Here is a 27,902-nt window from a genome sequence, read left to right on the forward strand (position 1 = left end):
TAACATAGAAGCCATAAATTATGCACTGATCTACTAAAATTGGTGGTGTTGGTCTTATCTAGGCTTTGTTATCTGTTCATGCATATATTTAAGGACACCTCAGTGGCTTCTATATTTTTCATGGGGGGCTCACAATAAGTAATCAGTAAAACAAAGTCCCTTCTGCCAATTTATAGTCATTTGGTCATTGTCTCCACTGAGGGATCCAAGGATGCATCTGCTTGGGCTCTTTGGTGCTGGGGATTATTTGGACCAACTCAGCAGTACTTGGGGGCTCCACAGTTGCACGTGATGATCCTTGGAGGATAATATAGTATCTAGGATTGAACTAGAGTTGGCTGCATGCAAGGCTTGGGCCTCAAACCTTGTACTATATATATACCTTCATTTTCTAACTCATAAATAACACAAATATTTGTGGTTTTTCATTTGTCTTCAGAGAGAAACCCACAGAGATATACTATTTTATTTGATGGTATACACGTGGGTGTTTATTACAGAAATTTAAATACCATTTTATTTTGCACATCTGAAATATTTCTCAATAAGAAGAGAAAAAGAAAATTTTAAAGTGAAATGAACTGAATCTCTGAATCCACTTAAGAAATAATATATGATAAGATTATGGTTCAGAAAAAAGTAAACAAGTAAACAAGGGGGTATTTTATATATAATTATGATGCTTTGCATTTTATATTTTTTAATTATATACCCCATTTCAACTAGCACCATAGTTTACATATAATAGATACCCCATAAATGTTCATGAGGATAAACTGAATTTGATAATTCCCTACATCATAAATTGAATTTAATAATTCTGTACCTCATTTTGGCATTTATGCTAACATTTGAATATGTATTTTACTTTATTGCTTACTAAGGTCATAACTACAGGGTGAAACATGTCATAATTACCTTTTCATTAATATTATATAATAATATTAACGAGATCTATCAAGAAAATTGAGACTAAAGGCATCTTCAAGGAGGAAACTGCACTTTCCAAACAAGTGGAAGCAGAGATCAACAGATGGGAATACATTAAGCTTAGAGGCTTCTGCACCTCAAAAGAAATAGTGCCCAGGATACAAAAGCCACCCACTGTGTGGGAGAAACTATTCACCCAATACCCATCAGATAAAGGGCTAATATCCAAAATATACAGGGCACTGACAGAACTTTACAAGAAAAAAACATCTAATCCCATCAAAAAATGGGGAGCAGAAATGAACAGACACTTTGATAAAAAAGAAATACAAATGGCCAAAAGCACATGAATAAATGCTCCTCATCACTGATCATCAGGGAGATGCAAATCAAAACAACAATGAGATACCATCTCACACCACAGAGATTGGCACACATCACAAAGAATGAGAATAATCGGTGCTAGCAGGGATGTGGAGAAAAAGGAACTCTTATCCACTGCTGGTGGGAATGCTGTCTAGTCCAACCTCTATGGAAAGCGATATGGAGATTCCTCCAAAAACTAGAAATTGAGCTCCCATACTATCCAGCTATACCACTCCTAGGAATATACCCTAGGAACACAAGAATACAATACAGAAACCCCTTCCTCACACCTATGTTTATTGCAGCACTATTCACTATTGCCAGTCTCTGGAAACAACCAAGATGCCCTTCACCAGACGAATGGATAAAGAAACTGTGGTACATATTCACAATGGAATATTATGCAGCTGTCAGGAGAGATGAAGTCCTGAAATTTTCCTATACATGGATGTACATGGAGTCTATTATGCTGAGTGAAATTAGTCAGAGGGAGAGAGATGCAGAATAGTCTCACTCATCTATGGGTTTTAAGAAAAATAAAAGTCATCTTTGCAACAATCCTCGGAGACAATGAGAGGAGGGCTGGAACTTCCAGCTCACTTCATGAAGCTCACCACAAAGAGTGGTGAGTGCAGTTATAGAAATAACTACACTGAGAACTACCACAATCATGTGAATGAATGAGGGAACTGGACAGCCTGTCTAGAGTACAGGTGGGGTTGGGGTGGGATGGAGGGAGGTTTGGGACATTGGTGGTGGGAATGTTGCACTGGTAAAGGGGGGTGTTCTTTACATGACTGAAACCTAATCACAATCATATTTGTAATTAAGATGTTTAAATAAATAAAAAATACTAAAAATAGGGGAATGGGATCTTTTACAGGACTAAAAACACTTAAGAAGCATAAGAGTAGGAGAGGAAAATCTCATAAAATTAGTGTAGAAAAGCTTGCCAGGATGTCTTAAGTACTAAACTTGTTTTCTTTTCTGTAACCCCACCATAAGTCATCGAGGTAGGAATGTGGCTTTGTCTCCCTTACTGCCTTTGTGTAAAAATAAAAGTATGTATTGATAGACAGCTTGTGGCTTTTGGTACCCCTAAGGCCTGGGAGTTCGTAGCCCTGAGCTCTCTAATAAACTCCTTTCTTTAACTAAAAAAAAAAAGAAAATCTAGGTTTGACACTCATATATTATGGGTATCACAAGATTGCCCAAATGATATACATCTCACCATGGATTTTTCTTTTACCTTTTCTAAAATTCTTCTGTTAGATTAAGTGATCATATTTAGGAGGGTTCTTGTAAAACATAATATTTAACTAAAAACTCTATTGACTTTAATGCAAATTCTTCTTAATATCTGGGAGATATACTGACCTCTGAGAATTTAAAGAAAATAGTGGTTCCTGACTTTACATATATAACATTTTTAAATTTCATGTAGTGATTTATGAAATTTGTAGAAAAAATTCCAACTTCTTGTTCTTCTAAAGACCAAATTAGGATATTGAGGGACCTAATCAACCTCTTGTAGATATTTAAAGATTCAGAAGCCATAAATTTTGGAAAGGATAATTGTGTGGAGAGGGAATTTAGTAGGGTATTTTAATAAAGAAAAAGACGAGGTCAGGGGCCAGAGCCATAGTTGCAGTGAAATGGCTTTTGCCTTACACCTGAATGGACCTCAGTTTGATCCCCAGCATCCCATACGGGCCTCCAAGCCAGGAACAATTTCTGAGCACATAGCCGGGGTAACTAACCCCTGAGTGTCACAGAGTGTGGCCCAAAAACCAAAACCAAGCCAAACCAAACCAAAACAAAACAGAAAAAGAATAGGTCAGCCTTGGAATATCATGATGACTGGCAGTACCTAGTTCAAGGTGATCCATAAAGGGGTAATGAGAAAGGCAAGTGGCTCTCAAAGGTACAAAATCAGAATGCCAAAAGGTATTATTTGATAACATTATGATTCAAATTAACAGTGACGTCTTAGACAGTTTTTAAAGATCATGTTATTAGAACTGCAATTCAAAGTTGATTAATCACTTTTCAAACATTTTGTAAAGTTCCCTGGGAGGTTAGAGATTCTAGTCATCAGCCATTATTCAGGTCCAGAAAGGGTGTTAATCATTGGGACCAGGAGATAGCACAAAAGGGAGGGTTCAAGTTTGGCACCCAGCCAAACCAGGTTCAGACCCTGGCACACCATGTGGTCTCCTGAGCCTTAAACTAAGAGCACTTAAATTTGAGCACTGCAAGGTGCGGCCCAAATACTAAAAGACAATCCTTTAGCAATCCTGTTTCCATTACTGATATATTTTTGTTTTATCTACTCACCATCCGTGTAGCAAAATAAAAATCCTTCACTTCAGGACAAACTGTTAAAAGCCTTTGTGAAGAAATGAAGATGACAGCTGTGTCTGAGTTCTGTTCAACTCAGACTGGTATCCTGTCCATTCCCAAAATAGGAACTATAGACTTTCAACTTAAAATGTAATTAAGATAATAGATCCAAAGCACAGACTCAGCAACAGTAAAACCATGATATCTAAGCTATAGCCATTAACTCTGTGCCTCTCAAGGTGGCAGGCAGAAGGTGAGGGGTGGGGTGTGATGGAATATGGCAATATTGGTAATGGGAGTTGACACTGGTTAAAGCTCAACTGTCATTAACTATGTAAATCAAGAATGTTTAACTAAATAAAATGTTAAATGCAATTCAGCTAAGCAAATCTATAATAAATCCCAAATATATCCTGTGGCTGTGCTTATCACTGTCATATTCTCTACCATGCTTAAAAAACAAATGGGGCCTGAGAGATAGCATAGAGGAAGGGCATTTGCCTTGCATGCAGAAGGACGGTAGTTCGAATCCCAGCATCCCATATGGTCCCCCCAAGCCTGCCAGAAGTGATTTCTGAGCATAGAGCCAGGAGTAACTAACCTCTGAGAGCTGCCAGATGTGACCCAAAAACCAAAATAAAAATTTAAATATATATATAAAGCTCCAACATCATCCCTTACTTTAAGAACTATAAGGTAACTTTCCACTGTATTTCGTGAAGACAGAAACTTGAAATGCATGCACTGTCTTGCCCCTGGAGCCTTGAAACATAGAACATGCCATGCTGGAAGGGTTACTGACCCAGGTTTTGTCTCTTTACAATTACTTTAATTTCTCCAAATAAGCCCTTGATTTCTTTGAACATTTTTCAGAAGAGAAAATGAAAAGATGTGGAGAGGGCAGGAACACATAAATAACAGCATGGTCTCAGACTATGCTTAATACCTCAAGGCCATTTTCTTCACCAAGTGAAGCCTTTGGAGAATTCGTACAAGAGGGTCTGAAACAAGCTCTGAGAGGGCTTTACAGTACATCTTAAAATCCACAGAAATAGGATTTACCAAATGTTCGAAAATAATTATGATGACTCACCATCATGAAGAAACGGTTTTCTGTCTTTATTTCAAAGTTATTTTTAAAGTGTTTCTTCATGAATCATACAAAATAACTGATTGCAACATAAATTGTCATCTTCACTACTTCTGAGAGAGAAAAACTAGTTTATAAAAAGTAACCAATATCTTAATCGAACAGACTTGTCTGGCTTGGAAAAGGAAAGGTTACAGCATTGAAACAGCTATTCCCCAGAGTAAATTATATTATCAATCAAATATTATTATTAATATATTTTGATTCTCTTTCATCCATCAGGAAGCCCTAAATGATTCTGATAAAATTTCAAGCTTATTAAATTTTTTCAGGATCAGAGCAACATTAGATCTTAGGTTCTTTTCTTTCCTTCTTTTCTTTTCTTTTTCCTTTTCTTTTTGTTTTTTCTTCCACTCTCTCAGGATGAAACCATCTTATTTGACAGAGAAGCATATTCATAAAGGAAGTGTATGAATTCTCTGTCCAACTGGTTCTATTCTAACTGAAATAATGCACTTTGACTACTGATACAATTGTTAATTTCATATACTAAGTCTTTGTTGAAAAAGTATGGAAGTTAACTTAGTAAAACAATGCTATCTCCGGTCTTCGAGTCTCCTTGTCAATACTAACATAAACCTTATTAATCTGGCTTCTTATCGTTAATATTATCAGAATATGTTGCTCTTAATTGAATAAGCTGGCTTTAAAACTGTACTAAGTTATTAGACACTCCCAATGTTTCTCCCACAATGAGATTTGGTATTTCTAAAAGCAGCTATTAATTTCTTGACCATATTTTCCATGAGACTGTGAACTTTCTGAGTGTGGAACATGCTGTTTCTGTGTCTTTAACATCCTCTAATAAGTCGCTCAACCATTGTAATAATGGCAAATATGAACTCAATGTTCAGTTGCTATGTAGACACTTTATGGATTAAATTAATTAACCCTCAATGCAACACTGTGAAAGAGGTATTATTTTACCACATTTTACAAATGACAAACAGGACACACAAGCAGGTTGAGTCCAAGGTGATCCAGTTATGCTAGTTTCAGAGTCAGGAACAAATCTAAGAAATAGAGCTTCAGAATAAATTCTTAAACACCAAATGACATGCTCTACACCCTAGAGTACTGTGAAAAGAGTTTAAGACAAATATCCGTGTGTCTGAATTTGCTCTAAAATATATTGAAACATAAAAGTCCAAACTCATGTAGTATATCAAATATTACTGCAGGTTAATATGCTCAAAAAGTTTTCAGGGGCGCAAGTGGGTAGGACAGTTGCCTTGCATGCAACTGACCAGGGTTTGGTCCTAGGTACACAAATGTTCCCCAGAGTCCCACCAAAAATGATTCCTGAGTGCAGAGCCAGGAGTAAGCCCTGAACACAATAGGATAAGGGCAAAACAAAGAAACCTTTGCAAATTATTCTCTGCCATTCCTTTCTATTCAATGTTGTTGTTCGTGTACTGTCTGTATTTAGTCATGCTTTTTTTAAATACTTATATCATTGTGATTTACAAAATCATTCATAGCTGGGTTTCAGTTATACAATGCTACAGAACCAATCCCACTACCAGTGTCAAACTCCCTTTACCAATATTACCAGAATGAGCCCCATACCATCGTTCCTCCATCCCAGCCTGCCATCATAACAGGCACATTTTTAAGTTTGTTTCTCAACACTTGGGTCGTGTGATTTCATTGTTGCTGACTCTGACTTGGATATTTAGTTATGTCTTTTCCTAATACCACCAATGCACTAGAGACCACTTAGCCACTATTTCCCAACATTTTATATGTGTCTTTCTCCTCCCCTACTCATTTTTCTTCTCCTCACTATATTCTGAGGCATAGAGTGTTCTTGACAACCCCTATTTAAGCTACTGTATTTCTTCATGTAGTATCTTTTACTATCCCATAAAAATGATGCTATCTTGTATTTATCCTTCTTTTGGCTTACTTCATTTAACATAATATCTTCCAGCTCTATCCATGTTGCAGAGAACTTCATGATGGCATCGTTTCTTACAGCTGTGTAGTATTCCATTGTATAAATGTACATCTTCATGATCCACTCTTCTATTGTTGGACATCTATGTTGATTCCTACTCTTAGCTATTATACTGAGTGCTGCAATCATTAGTGGTGTGCATGCATCTTTTTGCATGAGTGCTTTTTTGGTTGTTGTTCTAGGGATATATACCAAACTATAGGGTTGTTGGGTCATATGGCAGATCTAATCTGAGTTTACTGAAAATCCTCCATTCCATGTTCCATAATTGGTTGCACAAGGCAGCATTCCCACCAGCAGTGCATGGGGTTCCATTTGTACCACATCCCACCAACAAAAATTTTCAATAATTTTATATATGCCATCTTCATTGGTGTAAGATGATATTTCATTGCCTTCTTGATTTGGATTTCTATACATATAAGAATGATAAACAATTTTTGATGTGCCTGTTGGCCATTGGTTGGTCTTCCTCCCAGAGGATTTTATTCATTTCTTCTCCCCATTTTAATGCGTTTTTAGACTTTGCAGGGTTAGCCTGTGTGCTTTTATATACTAGAAATTAACCCTCTATTTGTTGTGTTAAATGAAAATATATTCTCCCACTCAGTCATCTGTCCTTTAGTTATCCCATATTTCTTTTTTTCCATAAAGAAACTTTCTAGTTAGATGCAGTCCCATTTTCTTGCCATTGGCATCCTATCTTTGTAAATCCCTTTGAGGTTTAGTTCTTATAGAGCTATGCCTGTTTCTCTCAATGTACTTTATGAATCAAAGGTCATTGATCCACTTTAAATTGACTTCTGTGTAAGGTGTGAGATACAGATCCAGCTTTAATTTCTTACATATGGTTATCCAATTGTACCAGCACCATTTGTTAAAGAGGCTGTCTTTATTCCATTTAATGTTCTCAGATCCTTTGTCAAATATTAATTGACCATGTACTTGGGAGTATGTCAATGGATATTCTATTTTGACCCATTGGTCTGAACATTTGTCTTTGTTTCAATCACTATGGCTGTGCAGTACAGCTTCAAGTTAGATAATGAGATACCTCCCAGTTTCTTGTTTCTTTTTTAAATGTTTTTGACTTTCAAGGTCTTTTTTGGTTCTACACAAACTTTATAATTGTTCTAAATCCTTGAAGAATGTTTTCTGTATTTGGGTAAGGATTTAATTGAAGCTGTATAGTAGTTTAAGCAAGATAGTTATTTTGATACCATTATTTCTTCACATCCATGATCATGGGCTCTTTTCCATTTCTTTATTAAGTGTTTTGAAGTTTTTATGATATAGGTCTCTCGCCTATTTTGTTAAATTGATTCCTAGGTATTTGATGGTTTTTGACACTATTTTAAATGGAATAATCTTAATTTTTTCTTGATTTAAGCACCATGATTACATACATGATTGTAGTTGGGTTTCAGTCATAAAAAGAAAACTTCCAATTCACCACTGCAACATTCCCACCACCAATGTCCCCCATGTCCCTCCTTCCCTACCCCCTGCCTGTATTCCAGGCAGGCATTCTACTACTTTCACTCATTAACATTGTCATGATAATTTACTCATCTCTCTACACTCACCATTCTTTGCGGTGAGTTTCAAATCCAGAGCCAATCCTTCTAGCCCTCATCTCTGCTGTCTCTGGGCATTATTACAGTAATGTCTTTTGTTTTTCTTAAAACCCATAGATGAGTGAGACTGTTCTGTGTCTACCTTTCTCCCTTTGACTTATTTCACTCAGCAAAGTAGATTTCCTGTCCATCCTTGTATAAGAAAATGTCATGACTTTATCTCTCCTGACGGCTGCATAATATTCCATTGTGTATATGTACCACAGTTTCTTTGGCCATTTATTTGTTGAAGGGCATTTGGGCTGATTCCAGAGTCTAGTTATTTTAAATAGTGATGCAATGAATATAGGTGTAAGGAAGGTATTTTTGAATTATATTTTGTGTTCCTAGGGAACTCCTTATGGGAGTTCAATTTCCAGTTTTTTGAGGAATATCCATATTGCTTTCCATAAAGGCTGGACTAGACAATGAAATAGACTATTTTATCTCTTTTTTCTCTATTGTTCGATTATTTGTATAAAGGAGTGCTACTGATTTTTATGTAATGACTCTGTAGCCAGACAATTTACTGTATTGATTTATTGTTTCTAGAAGCTTTTTTGTGGCATCCTTAGGGTCTTTAATTTATATAATCTTATATGCAAATAGAGATCATGTCAAATGCTTTCTCTGCATTGATTGATAAGATCATATAGTTTTCATCTTTTCTTTTACTAATGTGGTGTAATATTGTCTGATTCGTGCATATCAAACCATGCTTGCATCCCCAAGATGACACCCACATAATCATGATAGACAATTTTTGAAGTGCTGTTAGATTTGATTTGCTAAGATTTTCTTGAGGAGTTTTTTCTTCAAAGATTATCAGTGAGATTTTCTGTAGTTTCTTGGTAGAATGAATATATTGCAATTTTGAGAATCAGCATAATGTTAGCTTCATAGAAGGTATTAGAGAGAATTCCCATATCTTCAATATTATGGAAGAGTTTAAGGATCAATGGTAGTAAATCTTTTCTGAATATTTGATAAAATGTATCATTAAGCCCATCTCGTCCTGAGCTTTTATTCTCAGGGATATTCTTTATTACTGTTTAAATGTCCTTGCTTATGGATGCACTCATTTTTAGTTGTTGTGCTTGCATGTTTGATTGTGAAACTCACTGCGAAGTGACACTCACTGTGAACTATCATATTGAACTTGTACATGAGCTTGTCAGCTGTCTCCTTTAATTATAGCAATTAAGCACATTCTGGTGGTACATATTTTTGGGGTCACATCCGGCAGCGCTCAGGGGTTACTCCTGGCTCTACACTCTGAAATCGTTCCTGGCAGGCTCTGGGGACTATATGGGATGCCAGGATTTGAACAACTGTACTTCTGCATGCAAGGCAGACACCTTATCTCCATGCTATCTCTCGGGCCCTGTTGGTACTTTTCATAAGGTGTCAAACTTTATTTCATTGTTTTTATTTGAGACCTCTAAGCAATGCTCAAGAAAGTCAGTGATAGCATGCACAGCAGAGCTGTGACTGCTCATAGCAGTCACTTCGCAGTGTTAACTTGGTCAATCAGGCCAGATCTTTTGATTGTAAGACCTAGGATGCAGTATGAATTGGAATTTGTAATACCTGAGATCATTGAGATTACCTCAGCGGTGTCTGGAAGCCATCAAAGTCATGCCCTTTAAGAAAAATAAAAGACATTTTTGCAATAATTCTCAGAGACAAAGCGAGGTGATCTGGAAGGTCCAGCTCATGACATGAAGCTCACTACAATCGAGTGGTGAGTGCAGTTAGAGAAATATATTGAGAACTATCATAACAATGTGAATGAATGAGGGAAGTGGAAAGCCTGTCTAGAGTACAGGCAGGGTGGGGTGGGGAGGAGGAGATTTGGGACATTGGTGATGAGAATGTTGAACTGGTGAAGGGGGGTATTCTTTACATGACTGAAACCCAATTGCAATCATCTTTGTAATTAAGGTGTTTAAATAAATAAAGATATCAATAAAAAAGAAAGTGTGTTGCATTATCGAATCAGTTGGTAAAAAAAAAAGCCATGCCTAATGGTCCTCAGGGGACTCTGGAGATAAATCTGACTTGATTCTCAATGAGCCATGTAGTACTGGGGATCAAATAGGGATCTTGCATACATATAACAGGCATACCTAATTGTTTGTTATATCCCTTGGCCTCACATTTTTTTACTTGTAGATCTCACATCTCACTTGCAGATGGCTCACCTGGGTGCTATGTCCACCCTTGTGTAAGGAACTCTGACCCTGAGAACAAAGAAGAGCACCAGACTAAAGAGGCCCTAGCCACCTGTACCTCCAAGGGAGGACATTTTGAGAGGCCTTAACTTCCTGTACTCAACAGGTAGGGCAGGAGGCTTAGGAGCCGCCTGAATCCACAAAACAAACAAACAAACAAACAAAAAACAACCACCAAAGACTTTGGCTGTCTGTTCATGCATTGAGAATTCAGAGAAATGGGAAAACTGATAGGAATGTAGTATTATTTGAGACATGACTTCATGAGCATCCGAAAGGATATTTCTTTGAGCCTCTCTTAAAGGCCACTCAGATCTTTTTTTTTATTTTTTTATTTTTATTTATTTTTATTTTTTATTTTTTAAATTTTAATTATGACAACAAAGATGCAAAGAAAGAGGACAGGGTAAAGTTACAGTGGAAGCACAATCACCCATAAACAGAATTCTCGGTAGTCCCATCGATGATATCCCAGCCTTGAACTTTCAGCCAAAAAACATTAAGAAAAACAAAACTGAACCCATGTACAATACAATTACTTTGTCCATCAAATCCCCAGTTGTAGTACATACTATTTCTTAGCAGCACACAATATAATCTAAAGTCATTAGACTTATGTAACTCCTTAAACATTGAGGGCAAAGTACATTTCTCTAGTTCCATGCACATGCTTACTAGTTTAAGTTAACCTCAAAAGTTTTAGTGGGTTGTTTTTCTTAAGGATTGGAGTCAAGAGAACATAGTAAAAAATGGTGTTAGAGTGGAATTTGTTTGCATAGGCCCACCAAAATATAAGGGACATGGAAAGAAAAATTATGGTCTAAATACAAGGAAACCCTACCCCTGAAGTTTCCTGGCACAGGACTGACTCTAGGCTCCAGGCACACTAGTTTGTCCAATCCAAGTCATCGTCTGTAGTGGCAATACATCTCCATTCCTCACATAGTCTCTGTTGTTGGTATCATGCTTCTGTATTAAAGATCTTGGAGTCTGCATATCCCATATTGCAGTCAGGATGGTGCAGAGCATCCTCTCGTTTCACCTCACACTTAAGGGGCACTAGAGAGAACCATGTCCTGTAGAGCAGGTCATTGTTGTTGTCAAGTCTTCTCAGTGTAAACGGAAGTCTCTTTTTAGGAGGTCGATGTCAGACCCTTGGTAGTGTCTTTCCTGGTAGAGGACTGCTTCCAGCTGTTGCTATAAAAGACCTTGGATGTTTCGTAGATAGCTTGCCTGGTTCTGGCGTGAATGGAGGATGCCCATTCTTCTGAGGCCTGTGCCAGGTCATTATATCAATGTTCAGGGAGTAAGGTACATTGTACTGAGATTTATTAGATAAGAACTTATCTGTATGTATAGTGTTTTCCCATTTTAATGTGTCTATGCAAACAAGGATCAATGCCATGAAGCGTTATCGGCCCATCTGGAGGCAATAGGAACAAGACCAGCAATTTCCATGGCATAGTTCAATCATAGGCATTAAACTGAGGGACAGTTCCACCAACAATCCTTACTGAACAGCTTACAAAGAAGAGACAAGATGAAAAGTGGATAGAAACATCATGGTAGAAGAATATATAGAGAGTTACAGCTGTTAAAGAAAATACTCATAAAATATTCAAAAGATATATGTGTTCAATATGTGTTCAATTTGTGTCCTTCTAAATAGTTCTGGGATTGTTAGATCCACTGTATGTCTTTGGTCTGAGATTAGAACTGTGTGTTACTGAAGTTAAGAAGGGTAAATCTGGGGTACTGATGGTGGGAGGAGTAAACCCCGCGCGGTTTGCAACATGTAGACTGGTATGAAATTGCCAGTGACAGCCTGAGTATAACTGAGTAGCTATCTGCCACCCCCCAGATCAAATTCCACCAACTAAGCCAATCTCTGGGGCTGGCCTGGGAGTGGGGAAAACCCAGGGTGCCCCATCAAGTCCTCCCAAGAACCCACCTGGAGATCCGGAGGAAAGGGGAAGAGGGGGGTTGGGAGACCCAGGTCCGGGCCCGCCTACCCTAGGCCAGGCCAAGAGGCCCCTGGCACGTACGGAGGTCTGCCAGGAGCCAGCCCGCACCAGCTCCACTCAGATCTTTTTTTAACCCCCCCATCACTAGCAGTTCTGTATGCTCAAACAATCTTATTATTATTATTATTATTATTATTATTATTATTAACAATCTTAATAAAATTATTAGCTTTGCTGCTAGCCTAAGTGCAATCATGTTAGGGTTAATATTTCCGGCCTGTTTGTCATTTGTGAAAAAAAAGAACACAGATGATACCTGTATTACACTTTAAACAAAAGTTCATTCAAAATTAATCAAATATCTTGCTATCATACATCAATTAATAAATTATGTTCATGGCATAAGACAACCCTTCATGAAATTGAATCTAGAGACATCTTCCATGACTCAGTGCCTTCAACCAAGCAAATAGAAGCAAAAATAAAGCAAAATTAAAAAATAAAGCTAGACACAGGCTTTTAAATGGCTACACTGAGATTCGGTTCATAAATAGGTATACTTTTTACAGGCTGTTTCTAGGATAAGAATCACATTTTATTTGTGTGATTATTATTCTAATTTTTTTGTATTTAAATAAAATATAAAAATATTTGTCATTGGTAATGTATTTACTTTTCTTCCTTCCTTCCTTTCTTCTTTCTTTCTTTCTTTCTTTCTTTCTTTCTTTCTTTCTTTCTTTCTTTTTTCTTTCTTTCTTTCATTTCTTTCTTTCTTTCTTCTCTCTCTCTCTCTCTCTTTCTCTCTCTTTCTTTCTTCTTTCTTTTCTTTCTTCTTTCTTTCTTTCTTTCTTTCTTTCTTTCTTTCTTTCTTCTCTCTCTCTCTCTCTTTCTCTCTCTTCTTTCTTTCTTTCTTCTTTCTTTTTCTTCTTCTTTCTTCTTTTCTTTCTTTCTTTCTTTCATTCTTTCTTTCTTTCTTTCTTTCTTCTTTCTTTCTTTCTTTCTTTTCTTTCTTCCTTCTTTCTTTCTTTCTTTCTTTCTTTTCTTTCTTTCTTTTCTTTCTTTCTTTCTTTCTTTCTTTCTTTCTTACTTTCTTTCTTTCTTTCTTTCTCCTTTCTTTTCTTATATTTGGGTCACACCTGAGAGTGCTCAGTGATTACTCCTGGATCTGCACTCATAAATCATTCCTCGCAGGCTACGGGAAAGATGGAAAACTGAAAACCAAACCCAGGTTCGTTTCGAGTTGGCCACAGGAAGGCAAATGTTCTACTGCTCTGCTATCACTCTGGCCCAATCAGTGGTAATTGAAAAGCTGCCACATGTTAAATCTAAGAATTATTTGCTTTTGGTTTTGGTCCATTTACAAGTCTTTAAGTTTCCCTGAAGTATTTTTCTAATAAAGTAAACAGAAAATAAACTCAGATACTAAGGAAGTCAATAAAGAAAATAATTAAAAAGGAAGGTATTAAGTAGTTAAGGAACTCAATAAGGAAAATACTAAGGAACATAGTAATATTAGAATCAACCTGTATATAGTAAGCTCTGCATAACCAATGGTTTGATAATCAAAAGTAAGGAAGCATCTTTTCGTTTTAGAGAGAGTTTTGGGACTGATGGAAGTGAAGAATGGAAAGTTATGAACAGCTTTATAATACAGAAGTTGTCAGTTCTGTTTGAGTAATAGAGCTGTAGAGATGGGTGTGGTGATGGCTGCAATAACAGTGATAATACTGATGAACTATATGTTAGAATTCATTTCAGCATCTCATTTAATAAATTCTATGTTTAACCACAATAATAAAAGGAAGTAAAGACATCTTGGACTTTAAAAGGGTAGTAAGCAGTCCATAATTATAATAAATAAATGATATTCTAAGCAGACAGAAAATGACACCAGCTAAAACTATGTATCTATGCAAAATGATAATACTTGAAGCAGAAGCTTCATGTATGACTTTTTAAAGTTTTTTGTATAGGGGTCACATCTGGTAGTACTGGGTGGGTGGCTGGTATGGGGCTACCTCTAGAATAGCTTGCTCCTGAAATAGCCAGGAATGTTCTGGATGGTGATTTTCAAAGTACTGCAAGGACTACATATGATGGTGGGCCACGTGCTTTGGGGGATCAAACTCAAGACATTTCACCTGCGAGTCATCTGTTATACAACTTGAACACTGGCCCAATAATTTTATTTCTGAAGTATCTTTTTTGTTTTTATTTTTGTTTTGTTTTTTGTTTTGGGGCCACACCCGTTTGATGCTCAGGGGTTACTCCTGGCTATGCGCTCAGAAATCACCCCTGGCTTGGGGGGACCATATGGGACGCCGGGGGATCGAACCGCGGTCCGTCCTATGCTAGTGCTTGCAAGGCAGACACCTTATCTCTAGCGCCACCTTCCCGGCTCCTATTTCTTAAGTATCTTTAAGAGTAAATCTATGTTTACACAAAAATTATAAAAAGTATTCTGTCATCTTAATAGCACTATGATCAAAATCATTTCAACTCATACTTGAGAAAAATTTACAAAAGTAAATAAAATTCATGATAGAAATAAATATGAAATTTAAACTGTAAATTTCTTTGAAGAGAACAGTAAAAATATCTTAGTAACCTTGACTTAATGATTACTTGAATATGATACAAATAGCACAACCCATTAAAAACAAAATGTTCAATTGGACTTTATAGAAATTTTAATTATGTGCTTTTTGAAAGATAATGTCAAGTTAATAAAAGGAAAATTCACAGAAGAAAATATTCATAATGTCTATATCTGGCAAAGTACTTCTATTTCTAATATATAAAAAGTACTCTAAAATTCAGTGAGAAGAGCACAAACAACTCAATAAAAGTAATTGGGCAACAGATCTGAAAAAAAAACTTTACCACCAAGTAAATGACATGAGGTGGGTCCTTGAGTTGCCTCTGCCTCTATGAGTCACAACTATAATGATGATATATAATAATAATGCAGTCCTTGGAAAAATTAATTAAAAATTTTGGATGGTAATAAAGGGCTTCATGACAAATGTGCAGGTTGAAGGAGTTTTTCTCTGGAAAAATTAATGTTTGAAGAATGCCTGCCAAGGTGGTGATATTGATGGCTTCTGCCTGCTATGAAGCATATAGGCAACATGACAGCTCTGCCTGTGATTGTTTATAGGTCTTTTGGGCTTCTGATATTCATTCAGGTTATGGGTTTGCTCTTGGAAATATGGCAGCCTTTGATATGAAGGAGCCTGAAGCAGTGGTGTCCCTAGCTGGTGTTAGATTTGATATGAACTGTGGTGTCCTCTTGCTAAGAACCCATTTAGATAAAAATGATGTTCAGCCTGTGAAGAAACAATTTGTCCAGGCCATGTTTGATCATATTCCTGTTGGTGTGGACTCAATAGGTGTCATCCCAATGAATGAATGCCAAAGACATGGAGGAGGCTTTTGATAGGTGTAGACTGGTCCTTGAGAAGAGGCTATACCTGGGCTAAGGACAAAGAGCAAAAATGTGAGGAGTACAGGAGGATGCTTCAAACTGACCCCAACAACATCTCTGCCAGGGGCAAGGAAAGAGGCCTGCCTCAGTTGGGGACCCTTAGACCAAGCAACCACTATGCGGAAATCCAGGTTGTTGATGAGATTTTAATTAATATGCTGCAAAGAAAATGGGCATTAACCATAAGGAACAGGTGTGTGGTGTGTGTGTGTGTGTGTGTGTGTGTGTGTGTGTGTGCGTGTTGAACCACAGTAGAAGCAGAGACCTGGGCTACCAGGTAGTAACAGATGCCCTGGTGGCTAAGATGGTGGAAAAAGCTATGAAGAGAGACAATATCACAGTCAATAACTGTCAGTTGGCCAGTTTCGGATTGCCTCTCCAGAAGGTCAGGACTATCTCAGGGGAATGGCAGAAAGTGGAAACTACACCTGGGTCACCCACTCTTCCATGACCTTCCTAACTCACCAGATGTTTGTCAAGGTCTTCAACACAACCCCTGATGACTTGACCCTATATGTGATTGATCTCTGATGTTTCTCACAATATTGCCAAAGTGGAGAAGCGTGTGGTGGACAGAAAGGAGTGTATACTGTTGGTACACAGAAGGACCCACCCATTTTTTTCCTCCTCGCCATTTGACAGCCAGTGCTCATTGGTGGCACCACGGGAACTGGTAGTTACTGGCACTGAGCATGGCATGACTGAGTCCTTTGGAACAATGTGCCATGGTCACGCATTATCATGAGCAAAATCTCCACATAATATAGATTTTCAGGATTATTTAGATAAATTGACAGATATGGGAATTGCCATCTGTGTTTTTTCATCCAAACTGGTTATGAGTCCTGAGTTAGGCTCCTGAGTCCTATAAGAATGTGACTGACAATCATGCTGGTAATCATGGTGCTTAAATATTTTATGTATTAAAAATAAATAAATAAAATAAAACATAGAAAAAAAGCAGAATGTGACTGATGTGGTGAACAGCTGTTATGATACTGGGATCAGCAAGAAGGGGAGGCCATTAAAGAGATCAATTGCTGTGATCAAAGGGTAGAGGCCAAATACCACCAATCCTCACTGACTTGCTCTTCAGAAGTGACCCGCACTTATCTCACACCTACAACTGCCTGTTCTGAAGCGACTGATGGGAAGTTGCTTCTTCCCAGAGTATTCTAAGCTGGAAATTCAACTTTCCGCTGGAGCTGCATTGATCCTTTCCTGAGGAAAATGTTTGGACATGGGATAGATCAAGACATAGACTTCCTAGTTCTTGAGAGTCTTTAATCATCACAGTGAACTTCTGTACACCAAGTTCTGTCTATGTCCTGAAAAATGTCCTGAAGAACATTTTGTTAAATAAGTTTTAATGTTTTTCTTTCTTCAGCCTTTGCCTTCCTTAGTTCATACATTCCCTGTCTGCACTAAAAAGCCAAAACACTAAGCACCCTATTTTCTTGGAGGTTCCCTTCCTGTCCCCATGGCCCCTTGATTAAGAATTAGTTTTTAGATAAAAAGATGCTGCTGCTAAACCCAGCAGGGGATGTATGTGGATGTAGAGAAAGAATTGACCATACATTTGCTGTCTTCCATTCTAAGTATGTGCAGAGTATTGACTTAGCTGCAAAATGTCATATATCTTTAATTAACCTGGTCTGTCAAACTCTTCTTGAATAAAGGTCATGCACAGCAGCAGAGAGCTCTCTGTATTCCTGATTATTAGTACATTTGTGACCAAATTATAAAATGAGCACAGTGATGGTAACAATTGCTCTCTGTCAGGTTGCTTAGTCTGTGCTATCTAATGAGATTTAATGTTAGGTGCTGTGTGGTTTTTCTCTCTCTGGTCCCTCAAAGATGACAGTTAAGGGGATCAGAGAGATAGTTCAGAAGGTAGAGTACATTCCTTGCACATGACCAGCATGTATTTGATTCCTAGGACCTCACATAGTACACAATCCTCCCTAAAGTTATCCCTGAATGCAGATCTAGGAGTAATTCGTGAGTGCAGCCTGGCATGGCTCAAAAACAAAACAAAAAAATTTACAAGTTACTAAGTCTTTAGTTGCATTCAGCCAATAAAATTAAAAAAGAACTAACAAAAGAAAGACCCCGTTTATTGAATATGGGTCTGAGATGAAATCAAAGAGGAAATCAAAACTTTCCTGGAAACAAATGATAATAAAGATACAAACCATCAGAACTTATGGGACACAGCAAAAGCGGTACTGAGAAGAAAATTTATAGCTTTGCAAGTACACATCAGGGAGGAAGAAGGGCCCTACCTGAATAGCTTAATGACACAGCTCATAGAATTAGAAAGTGCTCAAAAAAGGACCCAAAAATAGGGAGACAGAAGGAAATAACAAAGCTGAGAGCAAAAATCAACGAAGTGGAAACACAAAAAGCAATCTGAAAGGTCAACGAAAGCAAAAGTTGATTCTTCAAAAAAAAATAAACAAGATTGATAGGCCACTGGCAAATCTAACAAAGAGAGAGAAACTTGATAACTCATATTAGGAATGAAAAAGGAGAGATCACTGCTGATATGGAAGAAACTCAAAGGGTAATCAGAAACTAATTTGAGAAACTTTATGCCAATAAAAATGAGAACCTGGAAGAAATGGATAAATTCTTGGACTCTTATAATCTTCCACGGTTGAATAAAGAGGATGTAGCATATCTAAACACCCCCATTACTATTGATGAAATTAAAAAGGTAATCAAATATCTACCCAAAAACAAAAGCCCAGGCCCAGATGTATTCACTAATGAATTCTTTCAAACTTTCCAAGAGGAACTACTACCAATCCTAGTAAGACTCTTTCATGAAATAAAAAAAACGGGAACACTTACAAACAGCTTTTATGAAGCCAATATCACCTTGATACATAAACCAGACAGAGATGCTACGTAAAAAGAAAATTACAGACCAATATCGCTAATGAATGCAAATGCAAAGGTCCTCAACAAAATCCTGGCAAATAGGATTCAATGCCTCATTAAGAAGATCATCCACTATTATCAAGTAGGTTTCATCCCAGAAATGCAAGGCTGGTTTAACATCCGTAAATCTATAAACATAATACACAACATCAACAACAAGAAAAATAAAAATCACATGATCATATCAATAGATGCAGAGAAAGCATTTTATAAGGTCCAACACCCATTCTTGATCAAAACTCTCAGCAAGATGGGAATGAAAGGAACCTTTATCAGTATAGTTAAGGCCATCTACCACAAGCCAGTGGAAAATATCCTCAATGGAGAAAAAATAAGAGCCTTTCCTCTAAATTCTGGCACAAGACAAGGCTGTCCTCTCTCACCACTCCTATTCAACATAGCACTGGAAGTACTTGCTATAGTGATTAGGCAAGAAAAATATATCAAGGGAATCCAGATAGGAAAGGAAGAAGGAAGCACTCGCTGTTTGCAGACTACATGATACTCTACTTAGTAAACCCTAAAGACTCTACCAAAAAGCTCCTAGAAACAATAGACTCATATAGCAAGGTGGAAGGCTAAAAAATTAACACACAAAAATCAATGGCCTTTATATACACCAATAGAATTAAGGACATTAAGAAAACAACCCCATTTACAATAGTGCCACACAAACTCATTTTTTGGAATCAACTTGACTAAAAATGTGAAGGACCTATACAAAGAAAACTATAAAACTCTGCTCCAAGAAATAAGAGAGGACACGCAGAAATGGAAATACATACCCTGCTCATGGATTGGCAGGATTAACATAATCAACATGGCAATACTCCCCAAGGCATTGTCCAGATTTAATGCGATCCCTCTAAAGATACCCATGACATTCTTCAAAGAAGTGGATCAGGCACTTTTGAAATTCATTTGTAATAATAAATACCATAGAATAGCTAAAGCAATCATTGGGAAAAAGAATATGGGAGGAATTACTTTCCCCAACTTTAAACTGTACTACAAAGGAATAGTTATCAAACAGCATGGTATTGGAATAAAGACAGGCCCTCAGATCAGTGAAATAGGCTTGAATACTCAGAGAATGTTCCCCAGACATACAATCACCTAATTTTTGATAAAGGAGCAAGAAATCCTAAACGGAGCAAAGAAAACCTCTTCAATAAGTGGTGATGGCACGACTGGCTAGCCATTTGCAAAAAATTGAACTTAGACCCCAGTTAACATCATGTATGAATGTAAAATCCAAATGGATTAAAGATCTCAATATCAAACCCAAAACTATAAGATATATAGAACAACCCGTAGGCAAAACACTCCAGGACATTGAGACCACAGGCATATTCAACGAGGAAACTGCACTTTCCAAGCAAGTGAAAGCAGAGATTACCATCTGGTAATATATTAAGCTGAGAAGCTTCTGCACCTCAAAGGAAATAGTGCCCAGGATACAAGAGCCACCCACTGAGTTGGAGAAACTATTCACCCAATACCCATCGGATAAGGGGCTAATCTCCAAAATATACAAGGCACTGACAGAACTTTACAAGAAAAAACATCTAATCCCATCAAAAATGGGGAGAAGAAATGGACAGAGACTTTGACAAAGAAGAAATACAAATGGCCAAAAGGCACATGGAAAAATGCTCCACATCCCTAATCAGCAGGGAGATGCAAATCAAAACAACTATGAGTACCACCTCACACTACAGAGAATGACACACATCACAAAGAATGAGAACAAACAGTGTTGGTGTGGATGTGGAGAGAAAGGAACTCTTACAGCTGCTGGTGGGAATGCTGTCTAGTTCAACCTTTATGGAAAGCAATACGGAGATTCCTCCAAAAACTGGAAATCGAGCTCCCATACGATCCAGCTATACCACTCCTAGGAATAAACCCTAGGAATACAAAAATACAATACAAAAATGACTTCCTTACATCTATATTCATTGCAGCACTATTTACCATAGCAAGACTCCTGAAACAACCAAGATGCCCTTCAACAGACGAATGGCTAAAGAAACTGTGGTACACATACACAATGGAATATTATGCATCTGTCAGGAGAGATGAAGTCATGATATTTTCCTATACATGGATGTACATAGAATCTATTATGCTGAGTGAAATGAGTCAGAGAGTATGAGGAAAACACAGAATGGTCTCACTCATCTATGGGTTTTAAGAAAAATGAAAGACATTCTTGCAATAATAATTTTCAGACTCAAAAGATGGAAGCACTGGAAGTTATAGCTCACCTCATGAAGCTCACCACAAACAGGGATGAGTTTAGTTAGAGAAAAAACTACATTTTGAACTATCGTAATAATGAGAATGTATGAGGGAAATAGAAAGCCTGTCTAGAGTACAGGCAGGGGTCGGGTGGGAAGGAGGGAGATTTGGGACATTGGTGATGGGAATGTTGCACTGGTGATGGGTGTTGTTCTTTACATGACTGAAACCCAAACACAATCATGTATGTAATCAAGGTGTTTAAATAAAATATTAAAAAAAGAAAGAAAAGAAAAAATGACATGAGACCTAGTACATGAAAAGAGGTTCAAACATCATTAGTCATTGGATAATTGTAAATTAAAACCATGGCTAAATATTAACCTGCCAATTAGACTGAGTGAAATGATAATGAATGACCATACCATGTATTATTAAGGATTTCAATCTATAGGAACCATTTTACACTAGTTGTGGCAATGTAAATGGTGCTATTTTAAAGTAGTTTGGTACTTTATAAACAACTAAATGAACCAATTAAATGATTCAATCATTACTCCCCTTGATATGAGCCCAAGGTAATATGACTGATTTCATAAAAAACCTTTTACAGGAAATTTTTTATTAAATATATTTTTTATTTAAGTAACATGATCATATTTGGGTTACAGTCATAACCAGAACACCCCCCTTCATCAGTGCAACATTACCCCCTTCCCCCTTCCCATCCCCTGCCTGTATTCTAGACAGGCATTCTACTACAGTAATTTGTTTTTAAGTTCAGTAAGTTGTATTTTTTCCCTAAAGGATAAGAGTAAAAAAAATATAGTAAAGGTGTGATAGTGGCAATCGCCTATGTTTGCATAGGTCCAGAAAAATGGAGAAAATGGGAAAAAAAATCCTTGACCTGATTACAAAAAGGCCTCACCCCAGAAGTTTATTGGCATAAGAAAGACTCTGGGTTCCAGGCATACCAGTCTATCCATCTCCAATCATTCTCAAGGTCCCGGTGAAACTTTTTCACACTTTAGCTATAGTTGGTTCAGACTTTTATATTTAAAGACTCTGGATTCTGTGCATTTCTTTCGTTGATGTCAGGCTGATGTGGAGCATCCTCTAGTTTCAGCATATCATTAAATGCAGAGCGATCTGCCCTGCATGCAGACTGTTGCTGAGTCGCCAGGGTGTTGGGAGTACTCTTTGGAGTAAGTCAATGCCAAAGCAGTGGTAGGTCTTCCCTGGTAGAGGCTTGGATCCTGGGAATGTTAAAGACAATTGTGGTTGTTTCCATAGTTCAGGTGTGTGTGGGCGATGCCCATTATTCTGAGGACTGAGCCAAATCACTATGCCAATGTTCAGGGTAAAAGGCCTAATTACATTACCAAATTTGTGTTCCAATCTCTATTAGATAAGAACTTGACTGTTGCATGATACCGGAATCAGCTTCAGCATAACCCCTAGTTCAAGGACTATATAGGATTCCGTAATGCCGGAAAACATGTCTCAAACTCAACTATCACCTGTTGTCTTCAGATACCCTTGTTTTCTTTCTTTTTTTTTTCTTTTTAAAACATAAAAGGGTCACATGTATCTCTTTTGTATATCTCAGATGTATTCCCTTAACATCTATTAACTCTTTTCAAATATCCTCATTTGTGACAATTTTGACCACTAGATTAGTTATTTGATTGTTTGATTTTCCCCCTGTGAGATCTGTTTTATAAGCAATACTGGTAGAAGAATAACTCTGTATAGATCTCACGTTTATACCAAGTTATGGGAAATGTTGGACTTTATTTGTTGGCCCCAGATGCACCAACAATATCTTGTGGCATTGCTTCTCTTTTGCATAAGCACATTAAAATGGGAAAACAATACATATGCATACAGGAAATATTAATAGAATTTTCATTAGTAGTAACTAAGAACAGGTGAAAGGTAAATAATTAACTACTGTATATAATTAATACTATTAAATAATAAGTATTAAATAATAAATAATAAATATTACTCATCAAAATAAGAGAGGGCTCCTAGGGATATATGTAGTAAGATAAATGACTACTAGCCTATTTTCCCAGATTGCCCCCCACACAAACACACACATTAAATAGTCAAATTCTAAAACTTGAAAGGGCTTCCTTATAGAGAAAATATCTCCATTGTTATTTTAGGGGGTGACATCTATCTCTAACCTCCTGGAATCTATTGAATACAAATATTCTTCCTGTTGATTTTGCTCTGTAATTTTTACTATAACAGAACCTTAGCTATGAGCAAAACCTACAATTGGGACTTGTGAGTGAGTTCCTCCAAAGAGTCATTCAACTAAAGTGGTAATACAATGTTAGAAATAAGGAGTGTTTTTTTCTTTCAATAAAAGTTTCTGAGAACTCATAGTAAAAATTACAACCATAAACTTGGGTCTCAAATGTTACACCATACAAACACAAATAAAATTGAAACATTTATTTAAGTATAAAATTATAAAACTTCTATATGTAAATATATGAGAAAATATTCATGACCTTGGGTTATATCAACAGTTATTAGATATAATGTGGCAAACAGAATGACTGTTTTATTGCCAAATATCAGTATATATAAAATCAAAAAAATATTACTCTTATAGTGAAAGGCTCTGTGAAGAGGACAAAAAATAAGCTACATATAGGACAAAACAAATTTGCAAGTACTTCTCTCTAGCAAAGGATTTGCATCTGGAATATATATATGCAGCTCTTTCACAATACAATCTAAGTAGTCAGCCAATAATTTTTAAATAGGAAAATACTTCAACAAATATTTCACCAGAGATGATACACAGATGGCAAATGAATACATGAAAATTCTAATGTTGAATCCCATTAGTCATTAGGCAACTGCAAATTACAATCACAATTAAATGATACTAAACACCCATTTGAATGGTTGAAATGTAAAGTATTGCTGGCATCAAATGTTTATAAGAATGCAAATTAACTTGATCAGAACGCAAAGTGATAAAGTCACATTGAAACCCTTCTAGCACTTAAACAGAATTGTCCTATGGCCCAATACTCATACTCTTGGGCGATTATTTCATAAAAGTGAAAATGTATAGCCAAACACACTACAATGTTCACAGAATCTTTGATTTGTAATTGTGCTAAGTTGAAAATAAAACAAATGTTTTTCAACCAATGAATGCTTAAGAACACTGTGGTACAAATATTCATAGTATGGAATATTACTCAACAATAAGAAGGAATAAACCATTGCAAACAGCATGCACCCAGAATAGACAGCAATTGTCTTAATATGAGTGTAAAAAAGACAATTCCAGGAGATTCCAAACTTTGAATGAATGCATTTATAGGACACTGTAGATGAAAAAAAATTCTAGAGATAAGAATATGTTAGTTGTTGCCTGATATTAGCTGTATGGAAAGGATTAAGGAACAATAAAGGAGAAGCATGAGGACTTTTATTTGCATTAATAAAGCAATTCACTTTCTTGATTTTTAGTGGCTGTGCTTAGGACATCTATATACATGATACAAGGCACATAATCATGAATACATACAAAGGTAGTAATTGCATTTAAAAACCAGTAAGATCTAATTAATATCTGCAGTATAACATTGTGTTTTGTGTCAATTAATTTTCTGGTTATTAAAGATGTTGCCAATGGTGGAGGTGGAGGTAAATGGAAACTCTATGTAATAATTTTTTAACTTCCTGTGAGTATGTCTTCATTTCAAAATAAAATGTAACAAATGAACACTAAATTCAGCTATTAAAAATGTTCAGTATGTGTGGAATAACTCGAGCATGCCTAAGCTACATTTTCAATTGTAAATGTCAAGGTATTTAAATATAAATACAGCATTACTAGTGAAAAATTATTAATTAAAGTAAAGCATGCTGCAAATATAAAATACAAGCTAGATTTCAAAGACCTCAAACAAAACATCTCATTATTAGCTGGCAATGATTTTATGTTGAAAGGTGTAAGCCAAGCATACGTATTGAAATTGATTTCACTGTTTCTTTTTTTCCTTTGTAAAGTGGCTACTGAACTATTTAAAATCAACTTGACTCCATTGATATTTTTCTAGCTTAGGACTGCTCGAAGCTATCATAAAAAATCAAAACTATAGGAAGCAGCTATCACCAATATTCTGAGTTTAAACAGAAGAGTTTGTATTTATGAAAATTTTAGTCAGAAAGTTTGTGGAATTAAGACTCAGATGTCTGTAAGGGAACCCTTGTCAATTGGTGCTAGGTCTGTTAGCTTTCTGAGAGGAGGTGCAGACCATTGGTGTTGACCCTAAAAGATTTATGTGGTTGATTCTTCTAAGTGATGGACAAGCTTACAAACCATATTCAGTTTATTCTATAGGAAGCACTATTGTTTCCATGGCAGGGACTCAGGTGGGAGTTATACTCAAAGAGAATATAAGTGAACAGGAAATCCCAGAATCAAACTGGTAAAGCAAATCTCTCCTATACAGCTTTGTAATATCCTTCTACCATCAGCACTGCCACAGCCCAACAGAACCAGGTGATAAGGCAGAAATGCGACTGGTTGGTTCTTATTATCAGCATACCAACCAGTGTTTGGAACTGAAACACCAACATCATAGCTGACATAATCCAGTTGTGACAAAGAATCTGAACTGGCCCCCAAATAGCTGTACTGCTCATCATACTAAATCATGTGACTGAGAAATACTTCTCAGGTACAACTCCATTTCTGAATCACTTTTGCATCTCAGTGAGGCGTTGTGACAATTCTTCACCAAGAAAATGTTATCAGAAGGGGGTTGGGTTATATTTTAGTCTAATCTAAGAAACTGACCGCCTTCTCTTTTCATCTGTTGGCAAATTATGGAACCCAGGGTGATCTTAAATGTGATCTATTTTTAAAATGCCACATTTAATTTTACATTAATGGCTACATAATTTACAGACACTGTAAGTTTGCCCTTCTGTGGAAAGAGACATAGCTGCCATGTGATCTTCAGGTTTGTTACTCCGCCAGCTGTACAAGTACATATTGCACTTTACGCCCACATACATCCCCAAAATTTATGTGTAAAGAATAATTCCATTTCTTTTTTGAAATTTCCTGTTATTTAGTTGAGAAAAAAATGGTTACTCTTCTCAAGATTTAAAAGACGCTATTCATTCATTGTCAATTGAAGAGTACTTGGAATTGATTATACTTCAGATACAATATTGCAATTTTTTATAATAGCACATTGTTAAAATTGTTAGGAAAATCTGTGCGATTTTATGTGAAATTATATATTTTAGGAGGGGGATGAAGATGAATTGTACAGCCTAGTCCTTCACTAGAACAAAAGCATTTGTTTCTTAATTCTTACACTGAATGTTAATCAGATATGACCCTTAGACACTAATTAATATATACTAACACACAAATATGAACTTTACCCAAATCCTTTATTTAACAAAGGTATAAAATATGAAATGTGCTAAGGGAATGGACCTTATATGCTAGTGTTACACAAGGTATGTTCAGACTTCTCTTCTATATTGGAATACCTTTAAGGATAGGAAGGAACTAGAGTGATATTTTTTCTTAGCTAGATGAAGAGAATTGTGACTTTATTAATTTGAAAATACTGTGGAATATTTTATTTTGTTCTATTTCATTTTGTTTTGAATCACACCTGGCCCTGGCAGTGCTCAGAGACTACACCTAGAGTGACTTTTGGTGGATCTCAGGGGTCAATGTGATAATTTGGAGAACTGCTTGCAAAGCATGTGTCCTAGCTCTTTGAGCTATCTATCTGGCATAACAACTATGTTAACCACACCAAAATACATAAACTTGTAAAGTAAATTATAATATTCTGGCAGGGAATTTAAAATAAATTATAATAAATGTATAACTGTCTTTATTTTATATTCCTTTTATATTATTTTATCATTTATTTTATTAATTAAGTAACCTGGTTCACAATAGTATTAATATTTAGGATTTAGACATACAATGATAATATGCCATAACCAACACCAAAGTTTCAATATCTTTCCACTACTCTCTCTAAGTACCTCCTTTCAAACCCCTTCCCTTCCTCTCCCATCCTTATCACTTCTTGGTAACCTCATTCATGAATGATTTCTCTAAAACCTATCAGTTACAAGAAGGATGAAACTTTTGAAACTAATTCATAATATTTGATTAGATTCCTCTTTAGAGGTTCTAAGGTTAATAACACCTCTGTATTTCAATTCTGAACTATTTCAATTCTCACTCCTGAGAAAGCAATATTTTAATTCAGTACAATATATAAATATATATTGGTTCCGTTTTCTTTTTTCCACAAATTTTCTTTTTTTAGATTTATAATGTCTTTTATTCTTTTTTTATAATATTTTTATTTAAGCACCTTGATTACATACATAATTGGAGTTGGGTATCGATTAACTAAGGAACACCCATTTCACAGTGCAATATTCCCACCACCAATGCTCCCCATTTTCTATCTCCCCCATCCCAGCCTGTTTTCAAGACAGGCCTTGCACTTCTCTCACTCATTGACATTGTTATGGTAGGTGTCAGTGTAATTATTTCTGTAACTGCACTCACCACACTTTGTGGTGAGCTTCATACTGTGAGCCTGTCCTTCCAGATTTCATCTCTATTG

At 36.4% G+C, this 27,902-nt stretch overlaps 1 pseudogene; it reads left to right on the plus strand.

The window, feature by feature from the left end:
* LOC125999023 (RNA-splicing ligase RtcB homolog) overlaps nt 1–17,107 on the plus strand; it is a 30,978-nt pseudogene extending 13,871 nt beyond the window's left edge.
* Nucleotides 17,108–27,902: the final 10,795 nt, after the last annotated feature.

The sequence above is a fragment of the Suncus etruscus genome, chromosome X (genome assembly GCF_024139225.1).
Source record: "Suncus etruscus isolate mSunEtr1 chromosome X, mSunEtr1.pri.cur, whole genome shotgun sequence".
Lineage (NCBI taxonomy): Eukaryota > Metazoa > Chordata > Mammalia > Eulipotyphla > Soricidae > Suncus > Suncus etruscus.